The sequence below is a fragment of the Lactuca virosa genome, chromosome 7 (genome assembly GCF_052849685.1).
Source record: "Lactuca virosa cultivar CGN04683 chromosome 7, Lactuca_virosa_CGN04683_v6, whole genome shotgun sequence".
Classification (NCBI taxonomy): Eukaryota; Viridiplantae; Streptophyta; class Magnoliopsida; order Asterales; family Asteraceae; genus Lactuca; species Lactuca virosa.
Genome location: NC_136432.1, coordinates 41,826,935 through 41,850,808, shown reverse-complemented (window position 1 = coordinate 41,850,808; position 23,874 = coordinate 41,826,935).

The following is a 23,874-nucleotide window of genomic DNA, read 5'->3' as shown; positions in this document are numbered from 1 at the left end:
AACACAATAACTGAACGTGTATGTTACAGTTCAGCTGTCGAGGTGAGTCTCCTCACTGTACTATGGGTCGAAGGCACCAATGCCGGCCCATTTGGTTTATGTATTATAAGAAGACTCGGGGATGGGCTTTGGCATCTGTATGCAAGACCAAAGTCTGAACTATGGCAGTTAATTGGTTAAGTAGTTGTAGATTGTATGCTAGTTGTCTTTGTGATGCTTGAATGGAAGACCATGATGTGGCTCCTGGCATTTGTCTGTAAGACCTATGGTTTTGGACCCCACATTGGCAAGAAAGACCATGATACACATCGTAGCATAATGGTAAGACTATGGTTGGCACATAGCACCTCCTATTATATGTTTTATATGTATGGCTCGTTTGATATGTATGGTATGTGGTATTTGGGGAAACTCATTAAGCTTTGTTCTTACAATTGTGGTTTATGGTTTCAGGTACTTTCGGTTCGAAAGGGAAGGGCCCGACTTGATTGCAACGCATACACCCGTGTTTTCTGCAATACGTGATTTTGGGAATGAACTCTGATATTTTTTTTATTTGAAATTTTTTTAAATGTTTGGATAAAAGTTACATTATTGTTTTGATTATAATAAAAATGAAAATTTTACCCTATGATTTTCGGGATGTTACAAGTTGGTATCAGAGCCTTGGTTTGATGGATTCGGGCATACTCTCGGGTGTGCCTGAACTCAAACTGTGGGTTTGGTGAAATTTTTTATAAAATAAACATTTATTAAAAAGGGTTTTCTAATCAAAGTAAGGGGTGTTACGCGTGCAATCGGTCGAGCTCAAGTAAGTGGTTCCCAGAATACCAATACATGTTTATTATGATATATGATATGATTATGAGAATTACATGCTAGATTAGGGCTAAGGATCTGCTCAATATTATATGAAAGGATATATGCGTTTATATGCCTGATTGTATGAGCTTTAGAATTGCATGCTAGTATGAATTTCTGATAAGTGGATATAATGGCTTGATTAGTGTATGTTGGTTAGATTTTCCGTTGCCTGAATGCTGCTTGATTTGTGCTTTGTGGGACTCTTAGTGATGTGGATCAGCTACTAAGTGAATATGTTAAGGCACATGTTGTACAAGTTAAATAATCTCAGAGTGATGGACTTGGCCCTATTGCGCAACTCTCGTTTGAGTATAACCGTTCTAGGATTAAGTATTTTACTCGAATGATTATCTGATCTCTGTTGTATGTGACTATATTCATGAAGTAGCTAGTTGGTATTGGTGGGAGTCTTTCAGCAGCTGAGGGTTGGGTGAGGTCGGGCGCGTAGGAGAGCCTAGGATATGCTTCAGTGGGTTTAGTGGTGCGTTTGAGTGAGTTTTTGGTGCATCGATTTGAGAAGGTGACTTAGAGGATTCGGGATGATCCTTGAGGAAGGTATGGATAGGTGTGGAAGGTAGTATTGGGCCCGTACTACTGAAAGCACATGATCCATACTTAAATCAGGGATAGTCTTGGAGAATCTAAGAAGCTTGGGGAAGGATGATTTTTGGGTATGTTTTGATCTTTGGCATAATGTATTTTAGTTTAGTGATGAGCTCTCAAGGAGGGAGGTTCTGGTTCTGGTTCTGGCTCAGGTGCAGGTGCTGAGCCGATTAGCAAGTAGATGGGGGAGTTCATCCCATCTGAGATTTCTCACGGTATTTTAGAGATCTTGGATGAGCGCTTGTGTGCGTTCCGTGCTGAGGTTATGGATATCATTGGAGCTCGCACTCTTTCTTTCCATGAGTCTCAGTGCGTTCTATGGGGAGAGGGACCCCATTTCCAGTAGGAGGTGGTTAACAGATATGGCTGATGCGTTCAGGATGAGTTTTTGCCTCGAGAAGGTGAAGGTCAGATATGCTTCCTGCCTATTGAAGGACATGGGACAGGATTGGTGGGAAGAGGTTGGTAGTGAAATGGGTGATGATGATGTTGATGTTATGTCATAGGATGACTTATCGATGAGGTTCTGAGCTGAGTTTGCACCGGTGATTGAAGTGCAGCAGTTGGCGTGAGAGTTTCTGGATCTCCGTCAGACTATTGAGACTATGGCAGAGATCACTGCCAAGTTCCGGGAAAGGGTTTTGTTGGTTCCGTAATATCCAACAGATGAGGAAATAAAGAAAGTGAGGTATCATGATATGATGCGAGATGATATCAGGGAGTTTGTGAGTATTTCAGGGTGCAAGACCCTGGATATGATTTCTAGAGCCCGAGAGCAGGAGATCGATTTGGAGGACCTTAGGAAGAGGGGGCCAGATCAGGTGCATGTAGTGGAGGGTCCCAGGAAGAGACTCAAGACTTCTGATCAGTGTTTGAGAGGCCAGCAGGGCCGAAGTCAGTACAGCACGTGAGGGAAACTACACGATGGAGTTTGTCGTTCCAGGGGTATGGGTTGTTACAAGTGTGGCAGGGTTTGTCACGTCAGCAGGGATTGTCCGCAGGGGGCAAGCCCGTTATGTTTTCACTGCGACCAGGTGGGCCACAAGAAGGCCGACTGTCCGATGTTGAGGGGAGGAGCAGTGAGTGCTCCTGCTCCGGCTATTTTGAGGATCACCGATGGACGAGAGGGTAGGACAGGAGCCCGAGCAGAGAAGAGTCGGGCATTGCAGTGCCAAACAGGGGAGATCAGGACTCCAGCAGGCGACATTACGGGTATGTTATATTTTATTTTCTTTTCGGTTTTTATCAGTTTTTATGTTGATTGGAATCTTGCATCGGTTTGGGTAAGCGTATCTTTGGTTTAATTATTTGTTTATGTTTGGGTTATGTCTTCAAGAATTGTCATATGCTATTTGCATGCCATTAATCATTAGTGGGTTAGTAAGGGGTTGTGTCTAGTGTAGCGGATTCCAAAGTGTTCGATTGTTATTCTGGTCCTTGGTCGAGACCGGTTCAGGGACATTGTGTGGAAGGTTTATGGTTAGGATTCAGTGGGTTAGTGCTCCAGTATCGTCAGGATTTGGTGGTTTTAGCAATTGTATTTGGTTGGCTCTTGGGGGTGCCAAAGGAAGTGGTCTATTGCTGATGTTTTGGTTTGAGCATTAGTTCAGAGGGTTTCAAGATTTGGGTATTGTATTGTTAAAAGCGGCTGGGGTTATCAATTTTGCTGGGTTTCTGGGGAGTGTTCATCTGGTCTTCTGGGGTTATGAGGTCTTTTGGGTTTGGTTAGTGATGGATCACTAGCATTGGTAAGCGTAGGTTGTCAGCAGTACGATCATTGGAAGGTAAGCTGGATTGGGAATCCTTCAAACCTCGTGTGCTGTAAGGGCTTAGTCGAATCAAAGTAGGGGAGAACCATTCGGATATCCGGGAGTAGAGTAGGCTTGAAACTAGGATGATTTCACATCCCCATCGGGGAGGAAGGCGGCCCAAGTGGCCGTCTGGATCGAGGGTTGTGTGAGTTGGGAGTGTGGGAAACTTCCCAACAGTTGGTTAGCACCTTCTTGGTGATGGTCGGCAGGCTTTTGATGGACCCAGGTTGGGGATTCCAGTCATGACTCGAGTTCAGCTTGGGTGTTTGGTCGAGTGCATGCTCAACTCTGGATGTGTTCGTATTGATAGATTAGAGGTAAGATCATGGGTGGCCGTAGTTAGTGTGGGAGTGTTGTAAGACTGCTGGGTGGCCCGTAGCATTCACCGGTACCCGTGTAACGGTGAGATTGTGGCAAATATGTGATTTGCTCACAGATTTCTTCAGATGGTTTAGACCAAGGTGGGTCAGTTTGCAAGGCTGTGGGAGGGCCACAACATGTTTGGAATCAGGAAATGGTAGGTCGTGGGATACCGGGTATGATATAAGACTACAGTTGGTCTTGTAGCGTTCAGTTTAGCATTGGGTTGGTGACGAGATGGTTCGGGTAATTATTGCCAGTTGAGGCTTTCTTTCGGAAGTCGCGTGGAGCGACTGTGTGGGTGACTTTTGGCTTAGAAACCGGGAAGGAATCCGGTATTTCATATAGTTGGCAGACAAGTTGGGACCATGGAGGTCTCATATGCTTTTGGAAATCAGCTACGAGGCAGCATGATGTTTCAGGCAGTATTAGTGATTTGGGATTCGTGTGTCTGGAGTAGCTTGTTGTTCGGGAAATGCTAATTCACTTGCAGTTTGGATTAAATAATCTCAGAGTAATTGATTTAACCCTGTTGTGCAGCTCTCGTTTGAGTCTAACCATTGCAGGGAAGAATCTTCTACTCGAAGGGTTATTTGAGCCTCCTGTCAATTATAAGTACTATCCTGCAATTGTTTATGGTAAGTGATTTTGTTCCCTATGGAAGCATCAAATAATCAGGGTTGGAAGTGTTTTGTTTTAGCCTGATATTCAATAAGGATTCAGTATGGGAGTGATTTAGTATGGGCGGTCTGTCAAGGAGTCAGACCAATTCGAGAATTCGAGATTTCAGGTTTCAGGTAAGGTAGGGCTGATTGTCTGTATAGGATTATGGATTCATCTTCTTCGGGTTTGGAGAATTCTACTCTGGTTGGGTTCGGTAGCCTTGGGAGGGTCGTGTGTGTTCGGGGCCGTGGTTGCATTCTTCATGCTGTCTGGACGCCTGGGATGGTAAGGTACAATTTCGAGGACGAAATCTAATTCAAGTGGGGGAGAGTTGTAACACCCGAAATCTTGAGGAACAATTATAAGGAATGAATCTCATTTTGGGATTAGAACACGACGCGTTGGAGGAACCAACACAGCGTGTCTAGTTAAGGACAATGCGGTTTTCATTAAGACCAAAACGGCGTGTTGGTGTCTAAACACGGCGTGTTGGCAGCTGGGGAAGGTAACCCTAAATTGCACCCTATATAATCTCCTTAAGCCTCAAAGTCTTGTCTCCTTACCAGCCTCCATTTCCACCTAAACCCTAATTTGTCCCTTAAGACTTCTTGGTGGTGTTCTTGATCCTTGAGTGGATTCTTGTGGTTATTTTTCTCATTCTAGAGGAAGCTTGGAAGATTGAGGGTGCTTAGCTTGGAAGGAAGATCATAGATCCATAATTTCTCCACTTCTTGCAGTCTCTTTGAGGTATTAAGTTTGCATCTTGGCTTGTGTACGATTAGATCTCTTCATGGCTAGTTTATTATGATTTTGGTCTCCTTTTTGGGTCTATGGATGAGTTGGGTTGTTGTAGGTCTTGTTCTTTCTGATTTGGGTTTGTTTTGGTATCCTTGAGCATAAATGTGCAAGCTTTATGTGAAGAATGGTTTCATACATGCTTCTAGTCCTCTATTAAGTCCCTTTTTAGTTGAAGAGCTTCATTTAGTCATATATGGACGTAAAGTTGGCAACATTACGTGATAATCCAGCTCAAGGAGGTCAAATCTATGTTTTGGGGCTATGTCTTTAAGGATTAAGTACTTATTGGTTAAGTTGTTGAATCTCGAGCAAACACGACGTGTTTGCAAGCCATCAAGACATGTTGGCTAGGGATTTCCCGATTATCTGGATGATAGAAGAACACGACGTGTCCATGGGGCAACACGGCGTGTTGGGACAACATGGAATGTTGACCTTGACTTTGACTTTTGCAGTTGACCATTGGGTATTTTGGGTTTGGGCTATCTTTTGGGCTTGGTTGTTTGGGGCATTGTTGAGCCATTTTAGAACAAGTGGGAAAATTTAATGGGCTTTAGGGTAAGGCCCATGTAAGGGTTTGGGCCCAATTTGGAAAATTGGGCCATGAGTGGACCTTGGATGATTATTTGGTTTGTGGGCCTTTGATTGTGAGTTTGGGCCTTAGTCTTGAACCAAATTAGGTGAGGGGTAAAATGGTCTTTTTACCCCATATATGTGCATTATTGGATTTGGTTTGGAACCCAATTGTTAATTGGGTGTTATTTGTTTGATAGCTTGGGGTTTCTAGCGGATCAGCGCTTAGAGATTTATTTGTGGGTTCTCAAGGTGAGTCTCCTCACTGTACTATGGGTCTAAGGTACCAATGTCAGCCTAGTTGGTTTATGTATTATAGGAAGACACGGGGGTGGACCTTGGCATCTTTATGTAAGACCAGAGTCTAAGCTCTGGCGGTTAATTGGTTAAGTAGTTGTAGATTGTATGCTAGTTGTCTTTGTGACGCTTGCATGGAAGACTAGGAAGTGGCTCCTAGAACTTTTCTGTAAGACCCAAGGTTTTGGACCCCGGTTTGGCAAGAAATACCATGATACGGCTCGTGACATAATGGGAAGACTATGGTTGGCACATAGCACCTCCTATTGTATGTTTTATATGTATGGCTCGTTTGATATGTATGGTATGTGGTATTTGGGGAACTCATTAAGATTTGTGCTTACAGTTGTGGTTTATGGTTTCAGGTACTTCCGGTTGGAAAGGGAAGGGCTCGGCTTGATCGCAGCGCATACACCCATGTTTTCCGCAATACGTGATTTTGGGAATGAACTATAATAATTGTTTTAGTTTAAAATGCTTTTAAATGTTTGGATAAAAGTTACATTAGTTCTTTGATTATAATAACAATGAAATCTTTACCCTATGATTTTCGGGATGTTACATCCCGCGTACTAGCTAGGGACTAAATTGAGAGGAATTTTTCAATAAGGGTTAAAAAGGAAACATACCAAATCTCGAATGTTACATTACTCTTCTTTTATTACTGTAAACAACCAATGGATCTCTCCCAGGGGGATTGATACACACCATCTTTCTTCCACATAGGATGTCTAAAAGGTTTTCTCCCAACCAGTCCATGCCGAGAATTATGTCGAACTCACTTAACTTGAAGGGTAAAAGCTCTCGACGAAATTTGTTTCTGTCTAAGTTAATGGTCATACCCTCTAACTTATTGCTAACAGATACATTCCTACCACCAGATACTTATACTAAGATAGGGTTACTTAGCCTAAGTGGTGATAATCAAGGTCTCCTACCAAATTCATGCGATATAAATGAGTGATCTACTCTAGAATCAATGTAACGCTTGTTTCAGGTATCATTTATTTCTCAACATTTTAGGGTTTTGGACTGGAACTGGACGAGTTAGGGAGCCCCAAGTTGTCGAGTAGGGATCATTTTGGACGCGGGATTAAAGGTCTACTCGACGAGTTGGAAGCCCCCAACTCAACGAGTAAAAGTTGGAAAGAAAAAAACCCTAATTTTTAGGGTTTGCACACTATTTAAAGGCCTTAAGCCTCATTATTAGCCTCCCTTACCGCCCCCTTTGTCCACAGAAACCCTATTTCATGTTTGTTCCCCCATATCGAGTGTGTAAGAGCTTAAGGAGTGCCTTTTTGGTGTTTATGTGAAGAAGCTTGAAGTGGTTGGTGCATAACTGAAGGAAAAGACTATAGATCCGGTGTTTACTCTGTTGAGGCAACCATCTTAAGGTATAAAGTCGATACCTTGGACTTTTATTACTTAGATCTTCTTCTATGAAAGTTTATGGCCATTATTAGCCTAGTTTGGGGATATTCTTGGATTTGAACATGTTATGAAGATAAGATTTCAGATCTGGACATCTTAGGGCCTTTGTAGACTTAAAGTTGCCAACTTTATCAAGTATTGACCCTCCTTCATGCTCTAAGTCCCTTGATAAGCTTGGTTTGGGAGTTTTAGCCCTTTTGATGCCTTGAATGGATGTAAAGTTAGCAACTTTATGTGGTATTTTAACCTTAAGGGACTGGATCTGTAGTTTGGGGCTTTAGATTCGATTGGAAGGGACTGAATATGTTAAGACAGGGAAAACTCAACGAGTTGCCCTGACAACTCGACGAGTTGGATAGGGTTTTCCCATCTTCTGGATACAGAGCGAACTCGGCGAGTTGATAAGATAACTCGACGAGTTGGCTAGGATTTTCCCGGTTTTCTGAACATTGAAGGAACTCGACGAATTGCTAGATGCACTCGATGAGTTGGGTCAACATGGACCGTTGACCTTGACTTTGACCATGGTTGACCAAGATTGAACTTAAGGGTATCTTTGGTATTTCGGGATTTTGACAAAGTTAGTCACATGGTGTTTGTAGGCAGTTAAGTTGGCTGTGGATTGGGTTTGACTTTTACCGGTTCAACACTTCTTGAGAGGTGAGTCTCCTCATGATACCAATGGGTCTAAGGCACCAAGGCTGGCCCATTCAGTTATTTGTAGTGTTTATTGTGGATTCACTACTGATATATCTGATATGCATGTATATGTGAATGTGCTAGTACTTTATTGACTAAATATGGAAGACCCCCGAGGGGAACCCGTGGCAGTCGGATATCAGACCATGAGGGGGAGCCAATGGCATTCGAAGTAAAGACCATGAAAGGGAGCCCATGACAGGTAGATAAGACCATGAGGGGGAGCCAATGGCACATAGGTCTAATACCCTGGGGGAAGCCCACGAAATCGTGGAGTAAGACCCTGGAGGGAGTCCACGGCATCCCTATCTGCTTATATATGTGTTATGTAGTATGATAGTTATTTCTGTTATATATGTGTTGGGTTTTGTATACTACAACATCATATGGTGCACATACAACCCTGATTGCTTTAGATCTATGTTTTCTCTAATTATACATGCAATATTGTTTCCAAAGCATGAAGCCTAGAACTAGCATACAATTGACATAAACAACATAGAATTGAGTTATAGAATTGCCTCTTTGTTGTAGCTTGTAGTTTTAGCCTTTAAGAACTTAGCACCTCAAATGTGATGCCTCAAATGGTTCACAAACACCATGAACAAGTGGAGGACTTTTGAGAGAGAATATGGAGCACTAAAATTCGGCTATGCTTCTCCAAGAACACATGTTCAACCAATTTTAGGCCAAAGAGGTGTCATATATATAGTGTAGGAATCCAAGAGTCATGGGTAAACCCTAATCCATACACTTGGGTTATGATCCATATTTCATGTGGGCTAACTCTTCATGGATACTTACATAAACTTAGCCCATCATGGATCAATAGCCCAAACAATATATATCACTGATTTACATAATCAGTCCCCGTTAATTTAATTAGTCTCTTTTGATCACTAAATTAATTCCAAAGTAATTCTGGATCAATACTAATTAAATAATATGATTTCATATTAATATATTAGAACTTATAATATATTAATAAATCATAAATAACCTCTTCTCAAAAGTCCATCCTATCAAATTGCTCTGGTAAAGGCAACCCAAATGGACCATGCTACTCTCGGGTCAAGTACATACCAATTATAGTTATGGGCTTAGACACCTAATCCAATAGTCTCCCACTTGGATAATTCTAATAACTATTATTGCATGTACGACTCCACAACCCGACTAGCAATTGTAGCTCATAAAAGTCGCTGTCGAATTCTGACCTAGTCAATGACGCGTCCATTAGATAAGGGATCATATATTCCTCCATTATACAAGATATCATATAGACTGAGACATGGATTATAATCATTCTCTTTGTCCATCTGTTGTTTCCCGATTTCCGATTTATGACAACTGACTAATTGAACAAATCGAATCAGTCCAGGCATAGCCAAGCGCTTAGGGTGTCATCACTAAATCATCGAGGGGCCCACATATATCGATTTTATCCACATTGGGTAAAAGGAACGGATAAACTTCGACTCAAATGCTTGCTTGTACTTACTCATCAAATCACACACAACAATATGTTTTATAACACCAAGTTACTGGTGCGTTTACATATGTCAATGTGCAACCGACTTGTAAACTACAAATCACATGTCTTGTTTCAAGAATATAAGATATTATCGTCTCACAATCATTCATGATAAAATCCATGAAGTGATTCATATGAGCGTGGGTTTAATCCAATACTCGAATCTTATTCCAGGAGTACTCATGAACAGTGCAGCAAACTCGTGCTATGTCTAAAACGCCTAAACAATCTACAGTTAAATTCATGACAGTCTTGCCTCAATACCTACTTCCAAAGTATGGTCGATTGTGGACAGTTTGAATAACCTAGTTATTCGGGAAGTCAAAACATGCAAAGTGAAACACAAGAATAATTGAATCCAATATGGTCTCAAAACTTTTGAATATAAATAAAACACCTTTTATTTAACCACCATATTGATTACATATTATTCATTGTATAATGTTTCGATTAATCAACTTAATAATTGAATTTAAACAATAGTTATGCCATGCTCTAAGCATGCACACTATGTTTACCTATGGTCCTCTCTTTGTGTAATAGATCAATGGACAACATTTCAATGATGCTCATTTCACAATTCCAAATCTTTATCGTAAATGTAATAATTCCAAATTCTTGCCATTGACTATAATCTGTTAGATTCAAAACTTAAATGCAATAATCCTTTTGTAATGACTATGCATAAAAGTCATAGAGACTTGGCAACAAACATTACAAAGTCTTCCAATGGAGAGTAATTCCATGGAAATGAAGTCTCATATTCAAAGTACATTCCTTTGAACACCCTTCTTGCATTAAGTTTTCTAATCTTACATAAAATTTATTATTAACTTCCACTTATGGTAACATTTCCATATTCCCATTTTGACTATCACTTCTAAACTAGAGTTACCTCTTCTCACAGTATGTCAATATGATCCTTCCAAAATTTACACTATACTTCCAACTGTCCATGAGCAACCAATCTTTGGTAAACCTCAGATTGTCCACGACAATTGCTTAACCATTTTAGTCATATCTCGTGCTAGTCCCTTTTCCCTCTTAATGTCCTAGGCATTTGGAAAATTAGAACAGATTAATATTATAGCTTATGTAATCGATCCTATATCCGAAGCATATGGAATACGATTCATAATGTCTCACATAAATACATGATACTTTACCAGTCTTTCGCTATAATATTTCCACATATAGAATTTCCTTATGTTGAATCATTTCAACATGACATTCACATATGTCCATGACTAAATTTGATTAAAATCTCAATCTAAGCTTTTAGATTCGAAATGAAGTATGAATTCCTCTCCCTTAATTATAGCAAAACAACTTTTCAAACCCTGCAACTTTGCGAATTGAAACTTTTGTTTTCTATAATTAACATTGCTAACTCGCAACACTTACCATAATAATTATGCTTCCACTAGCATAATAATTCTTATCTTACTAGCATAACACTTATGCTCCCACTAGCTTTGATATGTAACCAGAAATCAGCTGGACTTCTAGAAATCAATACTTATTGACTTTCTTACCAAAGTTCAGATTTCTGACACGAGATGCTTTGATAAGCCTTTATCTAAGCTTCTCAAACTCATACACTTTTCCTTAGATAGCACACATGTGTGTCTAAACAATTTTATAACTTACACCAATAAGTCTCAAATGTTTAGACCTTTTGCCATTTCTCACAATTCGAACTATGAAGAGGGATGTCGTAATCATAATCGAATTTGAGAATGCAAATATCACAATTGCTATCTCCTTAAAATCTACTTAGTGAAAGCGTTTCCTCACAATCATTTTCATGAAGTGGAGAGAAACCTTATGACACTTAGATTTTATGGTGTATATGCTCCTATCCATGTGAATTTGTCATAACCATAATCACAAGACAAGGTTAGTGACAAATCCAAACTCATATGGACTGAACTTGTTCAATCTTAATTTCTTGCCACCTAGCAGCACAAGCGCCTACCATTGCTTCCAAGTTGTTATGCAAACAATTTAGCACTCATAGAACTCACATGCATAGTCAAATTTAACTGGAATGGGCATAGAAACAAGAATGGGCATAGTCAAATTTAACTGAAGCAATTCAATATCCTTAAGACTCACACTGACCTCTTGACATATAAGATTCACTTTGTCAAGGAACATTGCTTGACAAACAAATATTCAAGAGTTAGTGCGGTTTCTTATCAAGACAAACACTTCACACAATTGGTCTTAGTTAGTATGTGTCTTATCCAAAACATCACAACTTTCCAATTTCAAATGTACAAGAGTAAGAAACATTTTACTCTACATTTGATGAGTGTTATAAACCTTTCTTAAGACCATGTCACTCAAGTTACAATCTTGGAGTATAACTCTAAGACCTGATTTTGGAACGTAGTATGATTTATCTTCTTGATTTAACCATTTCAACAATTCACGATTCCTCTTCTTAGCCATACAAGTGCACTAAGATGTCCTTAGAGGATCAATTGTGATATGGTTTCATAATCACTAAGATGATCATAAGACACGATACTAAAGTACTCTCCTTTCTTCTCAGATTGGAGAAACGTTTATCTTTCTGCCTAATTTGATTCTTCTTATTCGTTCTGCAATACATTGAAACTTTTCCAATGATTACACTTAATCTTGTAAGCATAACCATATTTACTAAACTTTAGTAAATCATAACAAATAGTCTTATCGTTCTTTGTGGTGGACCTGATCAGCGCACAACGAAGTGTACCCGATCCCCTAGTTCTTCACTTGACTCACATATACATGTGAACAAGGAATTAGTCTTAATTTCTCAAAGATGAAGTTTCTCATTCATCACACAATACAAGTTGCATGATCCCAAGTTTCTATCTAGCTGAACCTTGGGTGATGAGAATCTTTCATTATTTGGTAAATCTTGACACTACCACAAACGAAAGAATCAAATCCATTTTCCAATATTGCTATCAATGGAAACATTTAAACAACAATTTTCACCAATGCCATTGTAAGGAAACTTAAAATAAAATAACATCAAAAATTTATTTATTAAAATTGCAGAAAAATTTTCCTTACAATACAAATACATATGAAAACTATGTTGTTATCTATTCCTAAGCAATCTATCATAACTCTTAAGCAGCAGCTCAAAATTCTGATCATCGAAATGCATCTCTTCGCGATCAGAATCAACTTACTCTTCCTTTAAGCTTCCTTTATTTTCTTCGATCCTATAAAACATCAAAATGTAATTTCATTACTTCATGTATTAAGAATCTCCAAATAGGAACTTAATAGAGTTAGATAGTGGACTTACCTGAAGTAGAGTCAAACTTTTTGACTTTACCATCCATGTGGTCCATCAGGTGGATACGACAGCTTCGCAACCAATGCCCCTTCTCTTGGCAATAGAAACATATGGACTCTTTGGGAATGGTACATGAGACTATCTCAGACTTAGCCTTTCTCTATACCATTTGGTCAAATGACTTGACCATGGCCGATCCCTTTCCATTGGGAAGAGAAAGCTTTTCTGGACTTCTAATGTTACCATTGTCAATGTCCATGGAAGTTTGGGAAATAGATCTTCCAATCAAATTTGCATTACCAGTGCGCCAAATCATTGCTGATTCAGTAGCAACAAGCAAATATGTTAGATCAATAAGGGTCATGTTGTGATCTTCCATATAGTAGTCCTTAAAGAACCCACTATATGACTTAGGAAGTGATTCAAGAACCAAGTCAACAACCAACTTCCTTGAAACAACGACACCCAACATTCCCAGCCTGTCAGTGTGTGACTTCATATCAAAGATATGTGCACACACAGACCTTCCATCTTGGTGTTTGCTAGCCAATAAAGCTTGAGTGACCTTGAACTTTTCAAGTATTTGAACTTGTGGGTTAGGGAGAATTATTGGTGGAGGTGGAGGAAGTAAAGCATGATTTCCATCTCCACGATCCAATCATGGGACATCATCTTCATGAGGAAAGCTTTTTCCAAAGGATTCGGGAAGACCATAGTTGTTTGAACTAGACATCTACTAGGGAGAAATTCAAGTTGGTTGATTTAAGTCCTTAATATAACACCCAAATGAAATATTAAGACTATGACACAACACAATATTTTACAATCCGGAAGAGGGATGTCGTAATCCAATTGCAAAATATTTGAAGGTAGGTAAATTACGATTTACCAATTTCCACCATGAAAAACGAAATTGATTATTAGGTTTTAAATGAATTGAAATTCCTAGATCTTTTGAGATTCATTGAACTTTTCAATGACATGTTTAATCTCGATTATGCCCTTCAAGTTTGTGACTGGGATGCCGAGGATCACAAACAAAGTGTGAATAACCATGCAAATTAGCTTGGTACTCTCGATGTCATTTATCACTTAATCAATGTGCCGGTTAACCACACACGCTCCATTGATCTATGACAAACTCGTCGAGTGCATGATCATGACTCGTAGAGTTGCCCTTTTACTGAGTGGACTCGGCGAGTTCATCAGTCAGAGGCCAGAAAATCGATTTTTATCAACTTTGAAAATTAACAAGCATCAAGTATAACAGAAAACAATCCTAGGCTCTGATACCACTGTTGGGTTTTGTATACTACAACATCCTATGGTGCACATACAACCCTAATTGCTGTGGATCTATGTTTCTCTAATTGTACATGCAATATTGTTTCCAAATCATGAAGCCTACAACTAGCATACAATTGACATAAACAACATAGAATTGAGTTATATAATTACCTCTTTGTTGTAGCTTGTACTTTTGGACTTTAAGAACTTAGCACCTCAAATGTGATGCCTCAAATGGTTCACAAACACCATGAACAAATGGAGGACTTTTGAGAGAGAATATGGAGCACTAAAATTCGGCTATGCTTCTCCAAGAATACATGTTCAACCAATTTTAGGCCAAAGGGGTGTCATATATATAGTGTAGGAATCCAATAGTCATGGGTAAACCCTAATCCATACACTTGGGTTATGATCCATATTTCATGTGGGCTAACTCTTCATGGATACTTACATAAACTTATCCCATCATGGATCAATAGCCCAAACAATATATACATATACATATATATATATATATATATATATATATATATATATATATATATATATATATATATATATATATATATATATATATATAATGAGTCCCCGTTAATTTAATTAGTCTCTTTTGATCACTAAATTAATTCTTGATCAATACTAATTAAATAATATGATTTCATATTAATATATTAGAAGTTATAATATATTAATAAATCATAAATAACCTCTTCTCAAAAGTCCATCTTATCAAATTGCTCTGGTGAAGGCAACCTAAATGGACCATGCTACTCTCGGGTCAAGTACATACCAACTATAGTTATGAGCTTAGACACCTAATCCAACAATATGGTATGCTAGTTGACTTTGTGTTATTTGCATGGAAGACCCCGGGGGGAGCCCGTGGCAGTCGGATATCAGACCATGTGGGGGAGCCATTGGCATCCTAGGTAAAGACCATGGGGGTGCCCATGACATGTAGGTATAAGACCCTAGGGAGAGCCCACGATATCCCTATATGTTTGTATGCATGGCTTATGTGGTTTATGTAGCTTATATAGCTAATATGGATTATGTGATTATGTTGATTGTGTGGGGTATGCTCTGGGGAACTAACTAAGCGTTAGCTTACAGTTTGTTGGTTGTTTCAGGTACTTTAGAGCCTAAGGATAAGAGCATGGCTTGATAGCGCGACATGGACTCTCCAGTGTTTTATTTGGGGACACTCTGGTATTATAAATAAAATGTCTGATGTTATGGATTTTGAAAAAAATTGTGATAGGTAATTCATGTTCATTGGAAATGATCTGCTTATTTAAAAATGAAAAATTTTATTGGAAAACTTGGGTTGTTACAATCAAATAGTATCTTTGAAGGAATTTGATTAACTAAGAATGCACCTGAAGCAATATCAATTTCTTCCTTTGCTTCACTGAGGGTCATCTAGTAACTTCGACCCTCGGGCTTTGGTGGCATGATCCTTGGGATTGGTTTATCAACCTTTGGGCGCTCCGCCTTTATGCTCCATTCCTCTTCACAATTAAAACAAAATTTTCTTTTCATTAGGAAATTTGTATAAATATGCCATGGCTTCTTGCACTAGAAGCAGACGACATAAGCGCCGAAGTGATTTTTCTTGCACTGGCTGCACCACTTCCCTTCTTGGTTGCTTCCAGGTTTGCTGCTTGACCTTGATAACTTCTTCTTCTTGCTATTGTTGTTGTTGCTTCCCTCAACTTTCCTATTTTCACTGACTTCTGCTCTATCGGTAGTCCTTTTCTTAATCATACCTTCTACATATTTTGCAGCCCAGACGGCCGCCTGGAAGGTAGGTGCCTGCTTAACTGGCACCGTATACTCCCGTGTAAATCCCTATGCATACCTATCAATCTTGGTCAACTCGTCAGGGACGAATCACAGGGCAAATTCCATCTTATCACTGAAAGTATTGATGTACTCATCAACCGACATGTTCCCCTTATTTAAAGCTAGGAATTGATTCTCCAATTCCAGCATGCTCTCAGTCGAAAATAACTTCTTCTTAAAGTGGGTTAAGAATTCGTCCCATGTTAGTTGTAGTGGCTGGTCGGCACTCAACATATTTCCTAACGTATTCCACCAACGAAGTATTGTGCGCTTGAACTGCCTTACAATATAGGTGGTTTGTAGCTTTCATGTGTAACTGCAGGTGATAAATCCTAGCTCCATCTCTGATATCCAGTCCATGACTCCTACTGGATCCTCTTTCCTGTTAAATGATGATGAATTACAATTAGTGAACTCCTTTTACTTGTAGTAATCTCTCAGTTCATCATTCCTTCAGATCTTTAAGTCTTCCGGAGGAGGGAGTGATCCTTGATGATTGTTTTAGTCATCATTTCCTTCCTGGACCGTCGTTGGATGAGAGGGAATTAATCCATTTTTGACTTGTTCAACAACTATCGACTCGTTGATCACAGTCTCTCCTCCTCTACCATTAGCTAACTTCTGAGCCAAGAGCTCCCTAAACTCACGTCGTTATTGTTCGATCATTTATTGCATCATCACTCGAGCTTATTCATCGACATTTGAGCAGTAACTACTCCGATGTTCTGACGTGCTAGACCTACTTCGTTGTTGACGACTCTTCCGCTCCTAGTAATTGTCATGACGTTCTATAGTCATAGAGACAAGAACTTTGATAAGGCGATATATTACTTGTAATATATATATATATATATATATATATATATATATACACACACACACACACACATTTAACACATAATTAGCAGTTAAGGCATCCTCTTATAGTATTCTAGTGCTAGAGTCTAAAGCAACTGATGTATCTATCACAAAGTAATCTATCACACACCTCACCGATCATACTTAGCTTCTAAGTTTAAGTCTAGAATTACCTAAATTCCTAGTTCGCTTAAACTAATGCTCTGATACCAACTGTGACATCCCTATTTTTCAAAACCAATTATTTTCTTTATGCTTATAAATTGAGTTGCGGAAATTCCCAGTTAAATAAAACATTTTTAAGATAACAAAATTTATTTTATTAAAACCTTTGAGGATGTCATTCTTTCATATCCAAACATACATTAAAGCATAAAATATAAAAGGTTCTGAAACTACTTATTACAGACGCATGTCTTGATCACTCAACATCCTAACTAGACTACAACAACCTTGGTTCCACTAACTATGATGCATAAAAAGAATGGGCCAAGTTTGGGAAAACCTGGTGAGATACGTAGAGTTTTCAAATACATAATAATTTGATGATAATAAATAATATCATTCCTGCAGAACAACGTTATCAGATAATATAAATGTATATATAATCTTACATAAGACAAACGACCCAAACCAACCGATCCTTACATATCCTAGTTCGACAACCATCTGGAAGAATCACCTTACCTGATAAATTATATGTGTATCTACTTGACTACACAGTTAGGGGTGTCCTTGGCCAGTGTAAGTCATATAAGACAACAAATATTCATAGATTTGATAAATATGGTATCCTATTTTATCTACGTCCATGGGTTATGAATCCATGCTAGCAATGTAATTCACTAGACTGCCTAGAATATTAAAGTGTTGTCATCTACTTGCCAGTTGTCTGATCTGGACCCACCATTTATGGTCATCCAAGAAAGAGGATGAATTCACTCCGTTCTAATCTCACATTCTATCCCAACAATGAGACCTAATTGATATCAAGCTTAATTTGAACTAAGAAACCTTTACAAGTCTTATTCTTAAACCTAAGGAAATACTTATAACCAAAGGCAATCGATTCCCAATATAGTTTCTAATCCAATAGTATTATCATATGTATACATATAACACATAACACATATAATACAGATAAACATTTAATGTTACTTAATAATACTAATAATTTTTAAATTAAGATTATGTTCTCGATAATAACTACGCACTCACCTGACAAAGTGTCTGGTGATTGGTGGATCGGCTAGAGCTTCGCCTTACACCTTTTCCAGAAGACCTAGATGTACATAACACTAATTCTTAGTTTAATTTCATACTTCATGGAACTATTATCCTAAGGGTTTAGATCCCTCAACAATCACAAAGTCTACTTCAAGATCTATCAAGTAAGGATCAGCCAGATAGGACAGTCGGGAGGTAGGACCATTTCGGCATATAGCCTTTCTAAAATCCAACAACTAAGCCGACGTGACCCTTGTAGTCACCTCTGCCGTTGGTAGATCAATCAATATAATGACTTTGAATCATTTATAAATCTTAATTATAGGTTCCTAGTAACGAATTATAACTATAATCATAAATTACACGAAAATAGAGTAAGTGTAGCTCACTTACAGAGTTTTCCTGACTAAAAGTCCGAAAAGTTTGCGAACAGGATTCCGACCTGCACTCTACTAATTTCCGAACTCTCAGATCTTCCATTGCCTAGCTAGATACTGCTACATTGAATCTTAGAAAAATCATAACTCCCTCTCACGAAGTCAGATTTAGACGTTCTCTATATGCATGCTCTCGTTTTAACACATACTATGACTTTCGTTTAGATTACTTAAGCTAAAAAGTATTTTATTAAAATTTTATTTTTTACGATACATAGAGTCGTGCTCGTTTAATCGCGAAACTTCGAAGAAGCATAACTTCTTCGTTCTAAGTCGGATTTGAACGTTCCTTATATCTCTGGAATCCTTATTACGTATACTACAACTAGCTTAAGATTATTTTCCCTAAATAATCCTTTATTTTGGACGCGTATTTTAATCTTATTTATTTTATTTTTAAATACTTATATAATTCATATAACATATCGTATAAAACACATAAGCACATAAATATATGAATAATCCTTTCTTATTCATCCATATAAAGGTTATAATAGTTGACCAAAGTGATTACAAACTATGACTAATCTAGCAGGAAACACGTGCGTTACAAAATGGGAGGAGATTACAATGAATTTTATTACTAAATTGCCAAGGACGGTGCATGCAATGAACTCTATATGGGTCATTGTTGATAGTTTGATAAAGAGTGCTAATTTCATTCCTATCGCTAAGAGTATATATGCCAAGAAGTTGGATGACATCTACATCTGGGAGGTGGTTGTTCATCACGGGGTTCCAGTTTCTGTAGTCTTTTACCGCGATGTTCGTTTCACCTCCATATTTTGGAGGAAGTTTCATGAGGAGTTGGATACTCAACTGCATTTCAGTGCAACATACCACCCCCAGACCGATAAACAGAGTGAATGGACTATTTAGACGCTCGAGGATATACTCAGGGCGTATGTGTTGAATTTTGGCGGGAGTTGGGATACTTATCTTCCGTTGGTTGAGTTCTCCTACAACAACAATTGCCATGCCAGTATTGATCGAACTCTTTTTGAGATGTTGTACGAGAGAAAGTGTCAAAGGTAGTACTTAAGACTACCGAGTTGATACAACAGGTACGCGATCGGCTGCAGACCGTGTAAAGTCGCCAGAAAAGCTATGTTGATCGACAACGTTTAGATCTCGAGTTTCAGGTGGGAGATTTTGTGCTTCTAAAGATGTCACGTTGGAAATGTGTCATCCGGTGCAGGAAGCGGGGAAAGGTCGGCCCTAGGTATAATGGTCCTTTTAGTATTATTTACCGAGTAGGCAAGGTTGCGTATCGTTTGGATATGCCAGATGATCTTAGTCAGATTCACAACACTTTTCATGTCTCTCAACTGTAGAAATGTTTAGCGGATGATTCCGTAGTGGTGCCCATGGATGACATTCAGGTTGATGAGTGTCTAAACTATGTAGAGAGACCGATTGCGATTCTCGATAGGAAGACAACGACCCTACACAACAATGTGGTGGGCTTAGTGAAAGTTCAATGGAAGCATCAGGAGGGTTATGAGTGGACTTGGGAACCTGATGTGGATATGTGGGAGCAGTACCTAGAACTGTTTGCGGCATCAGCCTTCGAGGACGAAGTCGGATTCAAGTGGGGGGGAGGGGGGATGTGTTGTTGTATCATTCGAATCTTCGAAGTATGAATTTTAAAAGTATTTAGGGAGTTTTGGTTGGCCACGACATGGTGGAAGCATCACCATGATGTGGCAAATCTTTTATGGGGCACACATCTTTAATGAGTGCCACGACATTGTGAGATTTTGGCCATGGTTTGGCATCCATTTTCTGTAAAACCCTAATTCCAGGTTTAGAGCCCTATTTAAGGGATGTGATGACTAGGGTTTTCATACACTCAACCTCTATCACCTACCTCTCACTCTCTTTGTAGCCCTAGCGTCCCTTGTTGAAGACCTTGAGCTTTTGTTGGTATTTTAGTGTTTTGAAGAAGAAGAAGCATACTTGGAGTGTAGATCTAGGTTGCAAGCCTCATCATCATCTCCAACCTTATATTCTGGACCTTTGTGAGTGATCAAGATTCAACCTTTATTGCTTTATGTTTCCAGATCTAGGTATTTGTCCCATTTTCTTCATGATGATGTAGCTAGAGTGGTAGGATCCCATAAAGTTAGCAACTTTATGGATCCTTGAGGTTTTTGGAGTATCATATAGTCCATATTTGAAGTATGTTGATGTTTTCGAGCATCTTACATGAAGTTCTGGTGTTACTCTTCATTTTTTACGTAACTTGAGCTCTAGCCATGTATTGGGCATGAATGGCCAAAAAGCATCAATCTTTCGAACATAGTGGTCATTAGGAAGCTTTCTGGAAGGGATGGATGGCTGACTTAATGTTTTGGGAGCTGAATCCAATAAGTTGTGAAAGTTCAGTGCCCACAACGTGACATCCTATTCGCCATGATGTGGGGACCGGAGGTTTCGCAACTGTTTTGGACTATCCTTGCCACGACATGGTGATTTGTGCTCCACGATGTGGCGATGGTTTTTCTTACGACTGAGAGGTTGGGTCAAGGTCGAGCTCATCACCCACGACGTGCCCATGGATCGGCCACGACGTGGAGGCCTGTTGAAGTCAAACTTTGATCGTTGACTTTGTTTATTGACTTTTTCACTAGGCCGAATTTTGTTCAAATTGTTAGTATTAAAGTGTAGACTAAGCTGAGACATTGTTTGATTCGATAGGTGGTCGATAGCACCTATTTTGTGACGCAGAGTTGATATTTATCTGACCTTGTGAGAAAGATGAGTATTCTCACTATACTGTGTAGGATCCTACCTGTCTTTGTGACTCTTGCATGTGCATGTTGGGTTGGGCCTATTTATTTGTATGTAGGTCTGGGCCCATTTATTTGCATGTCGGACTGGGCCCATTTATATGAATGTTGGGCTGGGCCCATTTGCATATTAGGATGGGCCCAATTATACGTATGCTAGACTGGGCCCATGTTTATGGTATGTGGTATTTTGGGGAAGTCATTAAGCTTTGTGCTTACGGTTTGTGGTTTGAACATTTTTCAGGTATTTCTAGTACCAAAGGGAAGGCCCCGGCATGACTGCACCGCATCTCCTCGAGAATTTTCCACATCGATGATTGTTATTTTTGCTCTAATGATTGTGATATATTTTTACTATGATTGGTAGAAACACATGATGTATGATTTGGTTGTTTTAAAAATGATTTTTTTTAAGTATTTTGGGACGTTACATATATATGTAATTTAGCGTTTCATGGAATGGTTATAAGATTCGGTCCAAGTTTAGTTCTTAGTAAAATACCTAAATGGTTTTTAACCTTTAGGAATAGTTATATATATATATATATATATATATATATATATATATATATATATATATATATATACATACACACACACACACACACACACACACACACACACACACACACACACACACACACATGTAAATTCTTTTGAGAACCAAAAGATTTCTGAGAACCTGCGAACTCCAAATCAGCAGTTGATAACTCCAAATCAACAGTCAATTAGACTGCTGATTCATATATATATATATATATATATATATATATATATATATATATATATATATATATATATATATATATATATATATATATATATATCAACAGTCATATTGACTATTGATTTGGAGTTCCCAGGTTCGCACAATAACACGGCCTTATATATATATATATATATATATATATATATATATATATATATATATATATATATTAAAAAGATCAAATAAGAACTCTTAACAAGTTAAAGATATTTTATCCATAAAAAAAAGAACTTGAATCCAATCTTATAATCATTCCATCAATGCTAAATTAGATATACTATATTCTCTTAACACACACATACATAGAGAGAATTGAGTTCAAATGAAAAGTAGATTTATATGCAGAAAATTGATAATGAATTATAACGAGTCATTTATAATATTTGTATTTAATTAATTAAATATTAAAAATAATTAAAAAACCGATAATACTAAGTGTATATTAATCATAGTACTAATCACGATTTATAGATACGGTTATTTTTAATAACCGTATAGTTATAGAAAGAGTTTAGTTATTCGAATTTGATTAATTTTCTAAACAAACTTCAATATTTTAAACAGTTGAATATACATAGAAAATATACAAGTTGATTATAAATGAAGAATTTGATACACAAGTTGAATATACATGAATAATTTGATACACATGTTGAATATAAATGAAAAATTTATACACAATTTGAGTATACATGGTAAATACGCAAATTGAATATATTCAACTTGTGAATTTGATAAACATAGAGAATTTGATAAACAAATTGAATATATATAGAGAATTTGATAAACAAGCATAATAAGTTGATAAACAAGTTGAATATTTAACACCGACAAGTTGAAAATTTGATAAACAAGTTGTATATATACATGAAAAATGCATAAGTTGATATATTCAATATGTATTTAAACAAAATTATTTAATTATAGAGATTTAATAATTATAATAATTTCATAACAATGATGAATTAATGACTTTATTACTATATGACTAATATATCATTCTATGTTAATTTTACCGATTACATAATTATTTTAATTATTTAAATCCTTAAATACAAATAATTTGCTATAGTTGATTCTGACGGATCTTACAATAAATCAACTTTTCATTTTAACATAGTCGAACTTAAATCGGCTTTAGTTAATTCAACCTAATGTTGGGTTTTCTTTTAGCTATATACACTTTTAATCCTATTGGAACATTTGTTGAGTTTAAGCTCATTTTATTTCATTTGCAAGTACTTGTAACAGAATATTTTTCATATATAATTCAAATAGAGGAAAAAGAAAAAGAGAAATTAAAGTTAGGTAGGTGAATTGGTCCACCTAATAAATCGTCACCACTAAACAACAACCCACACTCTTCCTTTTAAATTATTCCTTACTACATGCTCTTTTTCCAAGATTATGGATAACAAAATTAAAGGGAGAGTCGCCAAAATATCAATGCAGGATCGCTAGGGACAGGGTTTTTAGATGGTGCAACATTCCGCCTAGGCAATTTTCCCGTAATTTTCCGGTGTGAACGAGATTCTGAACTTTGCTGACTACAGGGGATTGTCCGTGAAAAAATAATTATTCATTCCCGTTATCTATACTTAATATTGAATATATATTAATAGTGTATCATACATCGGTGTGACACGAAATGACTATATATGTTGGAGTCCATTTTCTATACAATGACTCTTTTGAAGAGACAATTTGATACGAGCACAT